This window comes from Amaranthus tricolor, chromosome 4, assembly GCF_026212465.1.
Source record: "Amaranthus tricolor cultivar Red isolate AtriRed21 chromosome 4, ASM2621246v1, whole genome shotgun sequence".
NCBI classification, from domain to species: domain Eukaryota; kingdom Viridiplantae; phylum Streptophyta; class Magnoliopsida; order Caryophyllales; family Amaranthaceae; genus Amaranthus; species Amaranthus tricolor.
In genome coordinates, this window is record NC_080050.1 from 20723586 (window position 1) to 20743124 (window position 19539).

General features: G+C 33.2%; 1 long non-coding RNA gene across 1 annotated transcript; it reads right to left on the reverse strand.

The window, feature by feature from the left end:
• Window positions 1-6874: 6874 nt before the first annotated feature.
• LOC130809881 (uncharacterized) lies at window positions 6875-19168 on the reverse strand. Its single transcript, XR_009040961.1, has 3 exons — window positions 18762-19168; window positions 14540-16970; window positions 6875-12729 (listed from the first exon to the last, which is right to left on the reverse strand). It is a non-coding gene; the product is annotated as an uncharacterized LOC130809881 (long non-coding RNA).
• Between the last annotated feature and the right edge of the window lie 371 nt (window positions 19169-19539).

Genomic DNA, 19539 nt, shown 5'->3' on the forward strand with positions numbered 1-19539 from the left:
TTGCCTACCTTAGACCATTTGATTGCAAATGTTTTATCCATAATAATGGTAAAGATAATCTAGGTAAATTTGATGCTAGAAATGATGAAGATATATTTCTTGGATACTCATTAAATAGTAAAGCCTATAAAGTTTTAAATAAGCGTACAAGTATGGTTGAGGAAAGTATAGTATTTGATGAATTTGACAATGAAACATTAAGTGAAGGATTTAAAGAGTTAAACCTTAATAAACATTTCGATGATATAAGTGATAAGGAATTGGATGCTAATGGTATTTAGTGAAGTTAAAAGGAAGAACGTGCTGGATACCATACAAAGTCTTGATGAGGTTGAAGGAAAATAGGTTGTAAACGTTGAAGACTCACAGCCTGATCTTAAGACCCAATCTCAAGACCTGGAAACAGCTCCTGAACGTATTGCTTTAGATACGCCAATTAGAAATCCCTCAATGGAAGTAGGTACAAGTTCTTTGAATGATTACCCACCATCCATACTATGAAGAAGACTTAGAATGTCATCTCAACATCCCCCAGAAAACATCATAAGTGATCCAAACAAAGGTACGCAAACTCAATCCTCTTTCAAGAATTTATGTGCATTTTCAGCTTTTATTTCTCTTGTAGAACCAAAGGATGTTAAAGAAGCTATACAAGAACTAGAGTGGATCATTGCTATGCAAAATGAATTAAATGAATTCGAAAGAAACAAAGTTTGGGATCTAGTTGAAAGGCCTCCAGATCGTACTATCGTTGGAATTAGATAGGTCTTTCACAACAAGCTCAATGAGGATGGAGACATTATAAGGAATAAAGCAAGGCTAGTAGCTTAAGGTTATAATCAAGAAGAAGGTATAGATTATGACAAAACTTTCGCTCCAGTTGCAAGGTCAGAATCTATCCATATTATGCTTGCTTTTGCTTCATATATGAATATTAAACTATATCAAATGGATGTAAAATGTGCTTTCTTAAATGGCTACTTACAAGAGAAAGTATATGTTAAACAACCACCTGGCTTTGAAAATCCCAATCTACCTAATCATGTGTTTAAACTAAACAAAGCACTATATGGCTTGAAACAAGCTCCAAGGGCTTGGTTTAACAGATTTAGCTCACATTTACTTGAAAATAACTTTCAATGAGGTAAAATTGATAACACGCTTTTCATTAAAACTAAAGGAAAAGATATTGTTGTTGTTCAAGTATATGTTGATGATATATTGTTTGGAGCTACTAATGATTCTTTATGCAAGAAATTTTCAAAGATTATGTGCAATGAATTCGAAATGAGCATGATGGGAGACTTAACATTTTTTCTTGGACTACAAATAAAGAAAAAGAAAGATGGTATGTTTATTTGTCAAAGTAAATATGTAAGAGATTTGCTAAAGAAGTACAATATGGATCAATGTAAAGTTGCTAATATGCCTATGAGTGCAACACTAAGTCTAGACCAAGACATAAATGGTAAGAGTGTTGATTAAAAGACTTATAGAGGTATGATTGGTTCTTTATTGTATTTAACTGCTAGTCGTCCTGATATTATGTTTAGTGTTTGCTTATGTGCTCATTTTCAAGCTAACCCAAAAGAACCTCACTTAGCAACAGTTAAGAGAATCTTTAAATATTCGCATGGGACTAAAGACTTCGGTCTATGGTACCCTAGTTGTGCAAATTTTAGTTTGATTGGTTTTTCAGATGCTGATTATGCTGGTTATAAAGTGAATAGAAAACACATTTCAGGATCATGTCAATTCTTGGGAAATTCATTGATCTCATGGTATTCTAAAAAGCAAAATTCAGTTGCTCTAGCTACAGCTGAAGCAGAATACATAGCTGCAGGTGTGTGTTGCTCTCAAACCTTATGGATTGCACAACAGCTTCGAGATCTTGGAGTTGATCTCAAAGGCATTCCAATAAGATGTGATAATATAAGTGCAATTTATATTACTAAAAATCCAGTACAATATTCACGTACAAAACACATAGAGGTTCGTCAGCATTTCACGTGATCATGTTGAAAAAGGTCATATTACTCTATCCTTTATCTCTATAGAAAATCAATTAGCTAATAAATTTACAAAACCTTTAAGTCATGATAGGTTTGCATATATTCGTATGGAACTTGGCATGCTAAATGATGTTGCATGAAATAAGGGGGAGTAAGGGTTCAATAGTAAAGGTAAAATGTTACTAAATACTAAGTATGTATTTAGGGGGAGTATTTCACTTTATTTACATGATCTAAATTGGATATATGCATGTTTTTGAGAATTAAAAATTAAATTTCAATTTCTTAAAAAAAATATTTTTTTTTATATATACAAAAATGGGATTTATATTTAAAAACCTTTAATTAATAAAGGATATCTAATTATCTTAAAACAAAATTTTTTGTTTGATACATTTTTGGATGTGAACCATGCAATAAATACTTGTTCATGAATTTGGTTCTAATCAAATTAGTCTCAAATTGAATTCATGATTACACCTCTAAATCACACACCCCTTCACGTCACTCTTCCAACCGGTCAAGCTACACACATCAATTATGCCTTTTCCCTATGTTGTCAAATCACTGTTAAATGAAGTACAAATGCGTTGTACTACATTTCCCTTTTATAGTGAATAAAATGCCTTCCTTGTTCCCTTACCTCTACAGTTTCTGTTTTTACTCTCAAACATCTCTTTCACTCTTTCCTTTTCAAGCTCTCAAAACAATCATCAATGGCCCCCAAAAGAAAACTTAACCAGTCCTCCACAAAATTTGAAAAAGGTGAAACATCAAGATCACTAATGCAAGAAACTCCAACCCCATCAATTCCCTCACCTCTTACATCTTTAGAAGTACCTAAACACTGTTTTGAAAATCACACAGCATTTGGTCGATGGATTGATACATTTAAACATCATTCCTTATCCTACGTTGATATTCTTAACTATAATTTCTTTCTGTTTGAAGATTTTGAGATTATTGCTTCATTCATCCAATCAACTCCTGGTAAGTTGTTGGATCCAGGTTATATTCATATCCTATTCTGGTGAAAATCTTCTATTGTAATTTGTCTTTCACTATGGTTGATGACTCTACACCAAATATTGTGGCACTTCAAAATGCCAAAGATATGTTTATTCTTAATTCTCATTCTGATTTCTCTCCTACCAAACAACTGACTCACAATGCTTTGAATCTCTGTAGAAAATTATTACATAGTCTTCTTGTTAGAACCGTCTTCTCTCGCAATTCATCTTGTGAACTTGTCACAGATGCCCATCTCATCTTGATGCGGAAAATTACTTCACTAAAAAACGTTGATTATGCTTCCCTCATTATTTCAACTATACGTTTTTGTAGTTCTCCTGTTCGTAATAGTTTACGCCCTTATGCTAATCTCCTGACTTTAATATTTGATCATTTTAATTTACTTTGTGATTTGTAGGAAGTAGATTATTTTGGTCCTCAATCCCTCTCTAGCAATGTACTCCCTCCTCTAGGAATTTTTAAAAATCATGGTAAGTATGAGTTGTATTCGCACTTGTCCTAATCTGAAAAAGAGGATCTTCAAAGATCCATGGCAAAATGTTTTCTCGTCTTGAACCTCAAATCAAAGAACACACCACACTTTCACGCCTCCAATCTCTTGACTCTGAGGTCAATGAAATGAACATTTCCATACTTGATTTGCATGATAAAGTGTCTACTTTGACTTTTATGTTGGACACGTTAATGAAAGAATTGAAAGCTATGGTTGTTGAAGATGTGGTTGTGGAAGAAGAAGAAGTTGATGAGGGTGCTAATGCAGAGAAAATGGAAGATGTTGTTAAGGAGGAAGTCAAGGAGAAAGCAGGAGAAAAAGAGGCTGCTGAAGAAGAGAAGGAAAAAGAGAAGAAGGAGAAAGAAAAGGCTGAAGAAGAAAATGCAGAAATAGTTGATGCCACCCCTATTCAAACAATTCCACCATCCGTTGAAACTACACCATTTACTACTTCCCCTGGTAAACCAAAAGCTTCCAAGAAAAGGAAGACTAGGTCCAGGTTGTGATTTTAATTTCTGTTAGTTGATAAACAATATTATTATTTTCGGCAAACAATATTTTTTTTGTTTTGGTTAACAATCCCAATATTTTATCCCTGTTTCTTTTTGATGAAAGTCAAAAAGGGGGAAAAATATTATGCAAATTATGTTTATTTTTGCTTGCTTGCTTTGCATGTTGCATATTAATACTTAGTGTTGCATATTAGTTTTGCTAGATAATGCATAATGATTGTTCATTCATGGTTCATTATGATCCAGTAGATCATTTTAAAAAGGGGGAGAAATTTAATAATTTAAGAAATTTGAGAAAAATATGCTTATTGATTTGTTGCTGATTTTGTTGATTGTTTATCTTAAATCTTAAACTTAGTTACTTGATGATACGTTTCTAGTTACTGATTATTGTTCATGATGTTTGATAATCATGATTTTTGATATGATGAATATTGATTATTATACCTTTGCATGTATTGTGATTAGTTATTTGTTTACTTGTTATAATAGTTTATTTTATTAATGATTTCACTTCAATTCATGTGTTGAAATACACGAAGATGGTCGAATGCAACAAGAGGGGGGTGAATTTTTGTGTATCTAGCTTTACTTCGTTTTTCTTCTAATTTGCGGAATTTTAACAAACAAAATAAAGCTTAAACTTAAAAAGCAAAAGATAAAAAGGAGACAAAGATTTTACGTGGAAACCTTCTTGGCCTAATAAGAAGGAAAACCACGACCCCCGGGATTTCAAAATTCTCACTATGTTTTAGGCAATCAAATACAATTACATAAAACAGTTTGCTTCACTTGAAGCTTCTCTACTCTAGGCCTAATTCTCTTTCTCTACTCTAGGCCTAATTCTCTTTCTCTACTTTCTCCTTCTCTTTCTCTTCTCACGTTACACTTCTTTATTCCCTTAGACTTCTCATAAGTCTAATTACAACAAAACACTCATTAACCCTTACAAGGCCAATTCTCAAGAGATTAAAAATCAAAATAATTACTTAAGAAAAATATAATAAATTAATTGGCATTTAACAACAGAAAATATTTTTCTTAAATGATCTCCCTTTAATGGACACTCTTGGATGGATGTTCGGTTTGAGCATAGTCCCTCCTATTTATAGTAGGAACAGCCAGCAGTTACCTTAAACACACCTCCCACTATCATCCACGTTCTCAAAACAAATGGTAGTGGAATTGCCAAAAAATAAATGATCGGTTGTCATTTGCTCAGAGAGAAAATCAGTTTCCTTAAACTAAAAATAGCATAGGAATTAAAAGAACAAGATCCTAAAAAATAGGAAATCTTAATCTTAAGAAGAAAAAGTCTTAGGCTATTTTTAGATAGCCTAAAAATAGTTTTGCCAACCAATTTATTAATTAATTAAGCAATTAAATTAATTCTTAACCGTTACATCAACTTAAAAACAGAAAATAATTAATTCGCAATTTTCCAGCCGATGTTTCTCTCCAGACCTGCGACGTGGGAACAGTGTACTGTCTCCATCTACAACTTCTGTCAGTTTATCAACTTTGGGAACAGTAGACCGTCTGTCTACTTTTAACATCCTAAGCTTTTATCTAACTTCTTGGATATTCTAAGACACGTACAACTTCCACGAACCAAGTCATAGGCTTCATCAACGATCTCAACAAAATCGGATATTCACCTACAAAACAATCTCTAAAACATGTTTGTTTATTTAAAAGTGAAGTCATCATCAAAACCTTAAGAGCCAACATCATGTTTAACTTAGAAATATGATTTAGGAAAATAAGGTTTTGAGTTTCATCAAGGGGGAGATTGAAGACTCAACTCTCTTAAATGATGATAATTCAAAACACATATTAATTAAACAAATAAATTAAGTAATTACATTTAGTTGTTTAAGTTGGTCCAAAATCATTTTAAATATAAAGTGAATAATTGATATATATTTTAAGTCCGGAATATTGAAATATGTTTAAATGACTTAAGTTTATCTTAAGGTTAAATGTATAAGTCTTGAAATAAGTTTAAATGGCCTTAAGATAATTGTGTTTACAATAAGGTTATTTTCGTAATTATATTTAAAATATTTTATTAGGTCAACGTTTGTTAAAATTATCTTTGAAATATTTTTGTTATAGGTCAAAATATATTGAAATTAAGTTTGAATATGTTATTACATGTTTTATTTTATTACGTTAGCATATATTTTGAATTTGTATTTAAGATGTATGTTTAAGATATTTAATTGATTAAATTTTAAAGTACAAGCTAACACACATTTTGTTATTAATAGTACATGGTTAATATTTGAATTTAAATAAGTTGTTAAGTTAATTAAAGAGTTTCCTATAAATAAGATGGCAATTTAATTTGATACTAAAAATAGGAAATAAAAATTTAAATTAGTGCTAAAAATAGGAATTAATTTGAATAATTATTTACACGTTATTTTATCTGGTTTTTGTTGAGCTTTCAATATCTTGTATGAGTTCTAACGTGGCAGCATAGCATTGGTTATTAAAAATAAATTACAGCACACATTGATATAACTATATGAGCTGTCAGTGGAACGTCAGTTTGAATTAAAGCTCAAGGTCTTGAAGACTGGCACTGAATATCTAGATCAACGAAATTGACGGATGAAGCTTTCTTGCTCTTCAAGGATATGTTGAGGCGTGACATATATAAATACAAGGCTTCGTTCAATAATTAAGGATGCACCTCTTCTTACATATTTCTCTTATTGACTTAAGATCTAGTATTCTCTAAGTATTCAAAAGAGTTGTAATTCTTAATTCATCTAGCTCTTAGAATTTGTAATAGGCTTAAGTGTTAAAAAGAGTTAGATTATTTCATAGTTTAATACGCCTAACTTAGAATGCTTTTCAAAGTGTTCAACTTGTAATCTCTATTGTAAGATTTGGGATATGCTTTTATTAAAGGGACTTGTAAGATGTTTCTTCAAGGGAAGAATGTGGTGAGAGAAGATAGTGAGATCTTCTAGTTTATCTTAAAGTCTTCAAAAAAGGCGTTAAAATCCTACGGGTTGAAAGGGAACCCATAGGCAGGGAGTAGATTGTTTAGAACCGAACCTCGTTAACATATCGTGTGTTATTGTTTAAGTTTATTTTCCGCACATATGTTATAGTTTTATTATTCAACCTAAAAATTGTCCCAGAAAACAGTTTTTGAAAGGCCACTCAATCTCTTAAGACAACCTTCCAGACAAAAATTTTAAACGTGCATACTCTCAATTCACCCCCCCTCTAGAGATTATTCGACCTCCTATCAACTTTCAGATAAGGTTTTCCCTTTTCGTTTTAAGTATAAAGCCAAGGAATAAGTAAAAGTTGAGCCAACAAGTATCTACAGAACCTAGGAGTAGTTAGTTAATTGATTCTTGGCAAAATTTTACCCTCCAAGGAAGAATTTCCAAATTAGGATCTAGCTATAAACCTTTAATAAATATCCATTTCATTTATTTTTTGACATATAGAAGAGGTTTAAAGAACTGCAAATGAAATATCCTCACCATCAAATTCATAAATGGTTACTAGTTTAGTCCTTTTATGGTGATCTGTTCGATGAGCACAAGTCTTCCATCAATGCAGTAAGTGGTGGAGAAATGGAGTCAAAGTTACTAAATGATCTCTAAAGCTAATCAAAACAATGGCTCAGAACGAACAGAATCTCATGGGGTAATGAAAGGAGCCCACAACTATAATAGTGGAGCTCATGTGAAAATGAAATTATAAAGACTCTTACACAACAGCTAACCTATCCATCCTCACTGAGCTAATGACTAAAGTAAATCCTGTAACTCATCTTCTATATACTTCCATGAATATTATTACTAACTATGATACTTAAAGAGTTTTTGGGAATAGATCAGGTAATTTTCCTAGGCAAACGCGCTATAAAACAGGCAAAATGACCCATTTGACAATAGTTATAAACCAAGATTTCAAAAACCAAACAAACCTCTCATACAAAAATCAGCGAAACTCCATGAATACGTAAGCATCAACCCTCCAGCATCCATCACCCCATTCCAACAACAAAACCTACCAGGATTCCACCCTCGTCCAAAGTAATACAACCTATGATCTCCACAGTTCCATCCATAACAAAATTAATGACCTCCCAATTAAGATGCACAACTTTCGGTGATAAGGAACATGCTTCAAGCTTAAAGTATTCATATGAAGAGGTTGGAGACTCAGATTAACCACATAGCTCAATAACAAAATACTACAACTCAAAATTAAATTCCTTAATTACCAGACTAAACCTTATAGTAAAGAGCCTAATCAATGCTGATATCTACACAAAGTGGTAAACAGCTAGCTAATCCTCCCTTAAAGCATATATCTTCTGAAAATCCAATATATTATAGTACTAAAGTCTATTGAAGGATGTCTCCTTAGAACTTTCATTTTTTGGATGCTCTTTCTGAGATATCTACATTTCTTAAGTTTCTTAAAATTTTGTTGTCAAATAATAAGAAGCTTGATGATGTTATCCAGGATTCTAAGGAGGGGAAATGTGAATGTAGTTATGCTAAGAAAGTTAACTCCCAAACTAAAGGACCTTGAAAGCTTTAGCATCGTAGTCACCACTAGGAATCTTATAATAGATAAAGCCTTATGTGAACTAGCTAGGTGCCATTGTCAATACTCCACACGCTATGTAAAAGAGGTTGAGGATGTTAGCGAGTTGACGCCCACTAAGATGAGACTACAATTTGATGATCACAGTGTCGTTATCCTAAGGAATGTTGATGGATTTTACTTTAAGAATAGGTAAGTCCATGGTTTCTTGTGACTTTACTATCATTGACATTCTTGAGGATATCAAGACCCCTATTATTCTTGGTAAATCTTGCTGAAAACGATGCTATATTAGAGTTCGAACAATGTGTTTCAAACTCCAATATTGCCAAGATTGAATGTATGAGGTTTTGTGACAAACAAATTAAGCTACCAATGATATCGATGTTTATAGGAGAAAGTAATGCAATAAAACGACACAAAAAAATTTAACGAGGTTCACCCAACTTAGGCTACGTCCTCCGGTGTGTAGTATCTCTTATATTATCAAAGGAGTTCAAAGAACTCTCAAACATGGAGAATTGCAATAGAGAAGAGATATAGGCTAGTGTTTGGCATGGGTTGTATTTTGTGGATGATTCTTTATGTGTGAATGAGAGCTCTCTATTTATAGGAGTGATCTCACTAAGTAACATTAAGTACATTAAAAACTATAAATAAATGATAATGAAACATCACCAAGTACTTGAAGAGTCAATAACAGCATCCTAGGAGTATTAGAGACTTCGCTCGACCAACACAGGGGCTTGCTCGGTCGAGCGGTTTGGTCGAGCGGACTACAGAAAGTTTCTGGTTGCATTCTGTATGCTCGCTCGACCCATTCTGAGCTCGCTCGGTCAAGCGAGCTGGTCGAGCTGCACTTCAGAAGGCTTCTGACATTATTGCTCGACTTTGCATAGTAGAGCATCTTGAATTAAACCTTTGCACTTCTTCATTAAGTCCCATAACTCCCATGATTAACTCATTAATTCATACTTTAATCATCATCATAAACCACAAATATTAAGACAAAACTTAATACACCCATTCATGACATACTTATGGGATTCCATCCCAAGAGTCACCACATGAATGAACCCATCAAATGTGCACTCAAGTCACACCATTCATAACACTTGCCTAGCCATAACTAGTACCTTAATTGATATTACTAAGGTTAATTGATTATGAGTGTGGAGGAGGATAAAGTTGAGTTTGCTATCCAGGATGTTTTAAATGCTCTGGTTAACGTTGAATCCATGTACCGGATTGATTACAGTAATGATTTTCCCATTGAACCCAACTGCACAAATAAAGTTGATGCCTTAAGGTCCTTTCTTAAGGGCACTAAGAGTGACAACAAAGAGGTCATGAGATGGTAAAATACCTATAGAGTTAAATATAGAGTTAAACCATCTAGCAATGATTTTGAGCTTTTGAATAAGATCATACATGTTGAGAAGGTGAACAAGGATATGTCAATAGCTCATCATATTAAGTCAAAACCCCTTCAATCTCATTCGAAAAAAGCTTTTTTAGGGGATAACTCTAAATAGCCCATTATTATTAGTAGTGAACTTGATGGTGACAAACTAGACCGTCTGGTCAAGATTATCAGCACACACAGAAAAGTCGTCTGGTACACCATTGATGATATTAAGAGTATTAGTCCTTTTATATGCACTCACATAATAAATCTTGAACCTGATGGTACTCCTGCCATAGAGGGACAAAAGAGACTCAATACCACTATAAAAGAAGTAGTAAAAAGAGGAAGTCTTAAAGTTATTAAGCATTAGGATCATCTACCCTATCTCTGATAGTAAAGGGGTTCCCCAGTGTACGTTGGAAGGAAGGTATCATTGTTATTAAAAAAGATAGAAATGAATTAATCCGCACTAGGACAGTCATATGGCGGCATATGTGTCTTGACTACAGAAAATTAAACAAAGCCACCCCAAAAAAACGAATACCCCTTTTCTTCATTGATCAAATGCGTGAAAGGTTGAAAAATTACTCTTGTTTCTGTTATTTGGATGGATACTCTGATTTCATCAAGATTTGTGTCCATCTAGATGATAAAGAGAAGGCTATCTTTACTTTTCCCTATGGTACATTTAATTATTAAAGAATTCCATTTGCGCTTTTAATGCCCTAACCACCTTCTAAAGTTGTATGATATCCATTTTCTCTGAGTTTACTCTGGTTACTATTACCTAGATAAATACCCGGGTTTCTTCTAGATTCATGTTGATCTAGATGACAGAGTGAAGACCACCTTTACTACCCTCTATGGGATATTTTCTTATCGCACCTATGGCATATTTGCTTATCGCAGAATGCCATTTCGGCTATGTAATCCCCATCCGCCTGCAAACGGTGCATAATATCCATTTTCTTTGATTTCATAGAATATAGCATGAAGGTAATCATGGAATAATTTTCCGTGTACAATAACTCCTCCGATGATACCTTAGTTAAACTAGAGAGAAGTTGATGCAAAGAACTCAACTTAGTCTTCAACTGGGTAAAGAGCTATTTTATGGTACAACAAGGTATAGTTCTTGATCATTTGGATCTAATCGTGGTGTTGAGGTCGACAAGGCTAAGGTAGAGATTATTAAGAAGCTATCCCCTTAAATGAATGTGAATGGGATTTGTAGTTTTCTTAGGAATGTTGGAATCTATAGAAGGTTAATACCCGATTAATCTAAGAGTGCTCGACCTCTCACACCACTTTTAGCAAATGATATACCATTTAACTGGTGTCTTAGGAGACCATCTCTTTATCAACGTTCTCTAAGGCCCGATCCAAAATGTTTAAACAAAAAAAGAAAAATTAGAGCTTAACACTCTTAACAACACGTACTTCAAAACCAACTCATTTATTTTTTTGGTGAAATACCTATTATAGCAGGTCATCGGGTTACCCAAGTTTACTCTAGGCAAATACCCCTTAAAGTTGGGATTATTCATGATTAATCAATAGGTTTTGCATCATAAATGCAACATTTTGCCTCTTAGTCTTAGGTTTTGCATCGGATGCTTCAACAATCTCATTACAATCATCCTTTCTCTTTGAAACAATGTGACGAACATCTTTCAATTTTTCTAGAACAATTATAAGTGGTGCGTCGTCCTCGAAAGAATCATAAGTACTAAAGGAAGGTTCTATATGTGAAAACATGATCAAAATGAAAACATTTTGCCTCTTAGCCTTAAGTTCCGCATCGGATGCTTCAACAATCTCATTACAATCATCCTTTCTCTTAGAAACAATGTGACGAACATCTTTTGATTTTTATAGAACAATTGAAAGTAGTGCATCATCCTCGAAAGAATAATGAGTGCTAAAGGAAGGTTTCATATTTGAAAATATGATCAAAATGAAAAAATAAGTAAATAAACCCTAACAAATTCCAAATATCAACATAAAAACACCAAAAAAGAAAACATATAAATGATATAAATGTAGACACTACATGCTACTTAAGATGATGAGAAAAAACCAAATTAGAGAATGTTTGTATAATTTTTGAGAAATATGAGATGAAAGAAAGTTGGAAGGAATGAATTTGATGAAACAAAATATGGAAGATCAAAGAAGGGGGAATTTAAAAAATGTGTGTGCATGAATTTTAATTTTAGGAGCAGTCTTTTTTCTATAATTTTCTGACCCAATAGCTTGGTTTCTCCTAGAGATCGTCTTTATAGTAACAATTTATGTATACCATTTGTGTTTATGAAACAGCCCAAACCAGCGTAAACAATATAATAATATTGTCTACAATGCACAGTGGAAGACTTATAGAAGTCTGGGCTGAATCCGACCTGTGGCTCGATAGCCACAGCAACCAATATCAGAGTATTTAAAAAAAAACTTTACATAACTGTAATATAATTACTTACAACCCAGTTATAAACTAAATTAATACATTATAAAATATCTATTTTTCTTAAAAGACATGATTTTTCAAAATATCATTATAAGTTAACCTTCCGAAAACGATGTCCTCGCTATCGCAACACATGACACATAAATGAGCAGCACATCCATCTGCACTAAAGATGGCAACCTGAAAGTGGATCTACCCCCTGTAAGAGATAGACCCTAAAAAAAAACGGTCAACAATTGCATTGTTGAGTAATCCAACAAACTATTACATTTATAAACAAGTCCAAACTCTTTTAAAAGACCGTCTGATTGACATAAATACGGTTATGAACCTTTAGTTCATAACGAATTAAAATACGGCTATAACTGTACAAGTTAATAGCAAAAAATCAAAATGCGGCTATTACTTTATAAGTCAATAGCGAAACAATACGGCAAATGAAAAATATGATATCATTTGCGAAACAAACAAAAATTTATATACCAAACGTATCTATTCAAAACTCATATTAACTCAATAATTTAACAGCACTTTAAAACGTGGGAATATATGCACCGTCAGGAAGTAGGCTTGATCTAAATCCTGAGAACACGGGTGATCGTCATCACCGAAAATACGGTTCTTGCAAGAACGAAACGGGATCGGGGGCTCGAGACCGATCCGAATAACCATTACCTATTATCAAGCTATAGGATTTCATAATAATCCGGATATACATATCCGTTGCCAATTCCCAAAAACGGACATTTTTCAATGTCGAACATTTCAATATAAAACAAAACAATAATTCAATTGGTTTTCTTTGAAATCAACAATCATACCTCCTTTTTATAATACAATATTTCAAGACTCGTATTTTATAAATTAGTAACATACAAAACATGCTTTTGTAATCTCATTAAATAAATACTATATTTAAAAGCTCATATATAAAAACGTATGAACATTCAAAACATAACTTGAACTTTGAAATACTTGAATTTAATTTAAAAGATAGGATAGTAGTTTGCTTGTGGATTACCTTCCTACACCATGAATAACAATCACTAATTAAAATACCAATCAACTCATATGTTCCCAAATTTATACTTGAACCAAACACTCATATTATTCAATTAAGATCCATAACCCAACAATACCAATCCATAAAGGGAAAACAATAAACCTAAGTTAATCTCAATTACTCAATACATAACCTTAAACCTCCAATTTATTTTATACTTCCTAATCCCACATAATAAATTCCATTTTAGTACCATAACAGGACACTTGTTAGTAATTTGATCATAACTCTCTCATACGAACTCATCTTGGGGCAATTCAAGTGCCTACGTGATCGCGACTCAAAGCTCTACAAATATCATGAAGACACCAGAACCCAAAAACAATCAAAACTATCCCAAAATAGCCAAAACAGAAGGTTCAGTATTGATTTTCATGACAGCCTGCGGGTATGCACTGTTTTGAACATAACTCTCTCATACGAACTCATCTTGGGGCGATTCAAGTGCCTACGTGATCGCGACTCAAAGCTCTACAAATATCATGCAGACACCAGAACCCAAAAACAATCAAAACTATCCCAAAATAGCCAAAACAGAAGGTTCAGTATTGATTTTCATGACAGCCTGCGGGTATGCCACTGTTTTGAACATAACTCCCTCATACGAACTCGTATAGAGGCGATTCAAGTGCCCACACGACCGCGACTCAAAGCTCTACAAATTCTAAGCAGACACCAGAACCTAGAAACAATCACAACTGACCGAAAATGGCCAAAACAGAATGCTCAGTTTTTGAGCTGAAATCTCAATATCCAAATATTAAATTTCATACTAGAAACCAAATAACCCAAATAACCAATACTAATCAACACTAGCAAGAACCCAATTACTAATTAAACTCATATACTCTAATTAAATTCCAGTTGATACCCAAATTGAATCCACGACCCAAATTGAATCCACATACCAAACTACTTTAAAACATTCAACTAATACTTAAAAGGAATAGTTTGTGGATTACCTCAATCACCATTAAAGGAAGAGGAAGGAGAAAGAGTCGTTGCTTGCTTCTGTTGGCGGCACAAGGCCGGCTGCTGGAAGGGAGGCAGTTGGCGTCACAGGAAAGGGAGAGAAGGCTGGGCTTCGGTGGTGGGTCTGCGGTGGTCCGATTCCATGAAGAGCGAAAGGGTGAAAGTTATGGAAGAGATGAAGGTAGAACACTGAGAAGATAAGGGAGGGGGTTTATGAGCTTTCATTTGGAAGATTGTAGAAGAAGGATGAGCATGAGTTGGGTTGGGATTTCACGTGAAAGCTTCTGAAAAGCTTTGTTAAATGTAGTCTATTTCATTCTCCCCAACTTAAAATAATTTCGTCCCCGAAATTATACATACACTTCCGATCATCCTTAGTCATAACGTATAACTCAAATTTCGTGAAATGAGAACCAAATAAACTTTAGTTACTCCCCAGCTTTGATTCAAGACATACTATACCTACACATTTTCGATCATATGAGATGAATTACATATTGGTAACACAACTAACCTCAATTGAATTACTTCAAACCTTTAAATTTGAAACTTCAACCTCGAGTTACTTTACGTAATCGTTCACATGTACTTTAAATCAACCACGTTACTTCAAAATCTTTTATACCTTTAATTACATATTTTGTCATTTCAACCTTTGAGATATTGAATCATCAACTTACTTGTTGTTTCCCAATTACAATTAAATTTCTTATTAAAACTCTTATAACTCCCGAGATACTTTGAGATGAATACCTTAAGTCATTTATTGAATCTCATATTCATTAAAGATATCCACAATCATTTTTCTATAAACTTTAAATAACTCAAAACTCGATCATTGTCAACTTACTTCGAATTATAACATTTATAACCATACTCTTCATTTAACGCTTAAAACTTCAAATTCCATAAGAAATCCATCCGAAATAACTTCAATAACCTTTAAACATTTAAATTCATATTTTGTTTTAAACCATTAATAGTTTCATACAATCCCAATTTTTTTTTAACCTTTAATAACCAAACATTTCCTCACTTACAAAGTCAAACTTCTCACAATTGAAGTATTCTTTAAACTTCCAATTGATCCCTTTTTCTTAATTCACATTTTACCATCAATAAAACCTTTATAGAATCCCAAAGTTATCATTCATTCATTAAAAACCGTTGAAAGCTTTCTCAATCATGATTTTACATTATCCTCAACACGTATAGGCCATTCAATCAAACTTACTACAACATAACTTTAAGTTACTATTAATTGCATTATCCTTTGTTTCCTTTTGAATAACTTTCCTTAATTAAAATTTCTCATCCCATAATTGAACATGTCACAAATACTTGATCTACATTCTTTATTCCTTTATAGATTTTCAATCTTAACACTCAATTAACGCATAACTTTCAATATTCCCAAAATTTTTCTTTTAAACTCTTTGCATCGAATCCTTCTTGCACAACATCATCGCAATTCTCGATAAGTTTGGTCCTCAACTCCTTTTTGCCAGTTATCCGAGTATATATAATATCTTTTGGAAAACAATTTCAAGAATACTTGACTCGAGTATATATATATATTTCAAGTAGAAAATTTTGAGATCTTTTAAAAAAAACAACTATTTTTTTTTATACATGACATGTAAACAATCACACAATATTTCACATAAAATCAAGTAAATCCATCAAACAAGATTCAAATGAAAAATTCCCAAATTAACTTTAATATCCTTTAAAACTCCTTTCACCAAACTTCAAAGTTCCAAATTCATAATTCGAACTTAATTCTTGACCCTCGACAAGACTCGAAATGAGGATTCACAACACGTAAGAAAACTTCAGGATTTCCTTACCCTATAAAAACGCTACACATCACACATATAACACATAGTCACATTAATAACATATTATTCTAAGAGGTTACACCCTAAGACACAACTACCGCGCTCTCTCGAATTTTCGAAATTCATTTTTTTTTATTATTTTTTTTCTTCAAAAGTTTTGTACTCGAATATGAGGATTCGAGTACTCCAGAAACAACCAGGCTCTGATACCAATTGAAACAGCCCAAACCAGTGTAAACAATATAATAATATTGTCTACAATGCACAGCGGAAGACTTATAGAAGTCTGGGCTGAATCCGACCTGTGGCTCGATAGCCACAGCAACCAATATCAGAGTATTTAAAAAAACTTTACATAACTGTAATATAATTACTTACAACCCAGTTATAAACTAAATTAATACATTATAAAATATCTATTTTTCTTAAAAGACATGATTTTTCAAAATATCATTATAAGTTAACCTTCCGAAAACGATGTCCTCGCTATCGCAACACATGACACATAAATGAGCAGCACATCCATCTGCACTAAAGATGGCAACCTGAAAGTGGATCTACCCCCTGTAAGAGATAGACCCTAAAAAAACGGTCAACAATTGCATTGTTGAGTAATCCAACAAACTATTACATTTATAAACAAGTCCAAACTCTTTTAAAAGACCGTCTGATTGACATAAATACGGTTATGAACCTTTAGTTCATAACGAATTAAAATACGGCTATAACTGTACAAGTTAATAGCAAAAAATCAAAATGCGGCTATTACTTTATAAGTCAATAGCGAAACAATACGGCAAATGAAAAATATGATATCATTTGCGAAACAAACAAAAATTTATATACCAAACGTATCTATTCAAAACTCATATTAACTCAATAATTTAACAGCACTTTAAAACGTGGGAATATATGCACCGTCAGGAAGTAGGCTTGATCTAAATCCTGAGAACACGGGTGATCGTCATCACCGAAAATACGGTTCTTGCAAGAACGAAACGGGATCGGGGGCTCGAGACCGATCCGAATAACCATTACCTATTATCAAGCTATAGGATTTCATAATAATCCGGATATACATATCCGTTGCCAATTCCCAAAAACGGACATTTTTCAATGTCGAACATTTCAATATAAAACAAAACAATAATTCAATTGGTTTTCTTTGAAATCAACAATCATACCTCCTTTTTATAATACAATATTTCAAGACTCGTATTTTATAAATTAGTAACATACAAAACATGCTTTTGTAATCTCATTAAATAAATACTATATTTAAAAGCTCATATATAAAAACGTATGAACATTCAAAACATAACTTGAACTTTGAAATACTTGAATTTAATTTAAAAGATAGGATAGTAGTTTGCTTGTGGATTACCTTCCTACACCATGAATAACAATCACTAATTAAAATACCAATCAACTCATATGTTCCCAAATTTATACTTGAACCAAACACTCATATTATTCAATTAAGATCCATAACCCAACAATACCAATCCATAAAGGGAAAACAATAAACCTAAGTTAATCTCAATTACTCAATACATAACCTTAAACCTCCAATTTATTTTATACTTCCTAATCCCACATAATAAATTCCATTTTAGTACCATAACAGGACACTTGTTAGTAATTTGATCATAACTCTCTCATACGAACTCATCTTGGGGCAATTTAAGTGCCTACGTTATCGCGACTCAAAGCTCTACAAATATCATGAAGACACCAGAACCCAAAAACAATCAAAACTATCCCAAAATAGCCAAAACAGAAGGTTCAGTATTGATTTTCATGACAGCCTGCGGGTATGCCACTGTTTTGAACATAACTCTCTCATACGAACTCATCTTGGGGCGATTCAAGTGCCTACGTGATCGCGACTCAAAACTCTACAAATATCATGCAGACACCAGAACCGAAAAACAATCAAAACTATCCCAAAATAGCCAAAACAGAAGGTTCAGTATTGATTTTCATGACAGCCTGCGGGTATGCCACTGTTTTGAACATAACTCCCTCATACGAACTCGTATAGAGGCGATTCAAGTGCCCACACGACCGCGACTCAAAGCTCTACAAATTCTAAGCAGACACCAGAACCTAGAAACAATCACAACTGACCGAAAATGGCCAAAACAGAATGCTCAGTTTTTGAGCTGAAATCTCAATATCCAAATATTAAATTTCATACTAGAAACCAAATAACCCAAATAACCAATACTAATCAACACTAGCAAGAACCCAATTACTAATTAAACTCATATACTCTAATTAAATTCAAGTTGATACCCAAATTGAATCCACATACCAAACTACTTTAAAACATTCAATTAATACTTAAAAGGAATAGTTTGTGGATTACCTCAATCACCATTAAAGGAAGAGGAAGGAGAAAGAGTCGTTGCTTGCTTCTGTTGGCGGCACAAGGCCGGCTGCTGGAAGGGAGGCAGTTGGCGTCACAGGAAAGGGAGAGAAGGCTGGGCTTCGGTGGTGGGTCTGCGGTGGTCCGATTCCATGAAGAGCAAAAGGGTGAAAGTTATGGAAGAGATGAAGGTAGAACACTGAGAAGATAAGGGAGGGGGTTTATGAGCTTTCATTTGGAAGATTGTAGAAGAAGGATGAGCATGAGTTGGGTTGGGATTTCACGTGAAAGCTTCTGAAAAGCTTTGTTAATTGTAGTCTATTTCAGTTTACTAATGAGTGGTTGCAGTCTTTTGAGAAACTGAAACATGCACTAGTATCTGGATTGGCATGTAGTCTAACCACTAGATTTGAACTTGTCATTAGAATTGATGTGTGATGCAAGTGATCATACAGTTAAGTGATCAAATAAAAAGTTTACACGTAGCCATTGAGATTATCAAAGATGTAATGTCCCCCCATGTGAGCAAGTCGCATTACCATGTTACAAGCTCAACAAGTTAATAGTTATCAATGTGATTTTTAGATATCACCCTAAATGTGAGATTTTTAAAATATTATGGCATGAAAGCGTAAGACTTTTCTTTTTATTTTCCTATTATATATCTAATTTAGTTATTCATCTCATTATACATTTTCTGAGATTCGATCTTAAGATCTTACAAAGAAACTAAGACTAGAGTAGACATATGCTTAATAAGCAATCAATATTAATTAGG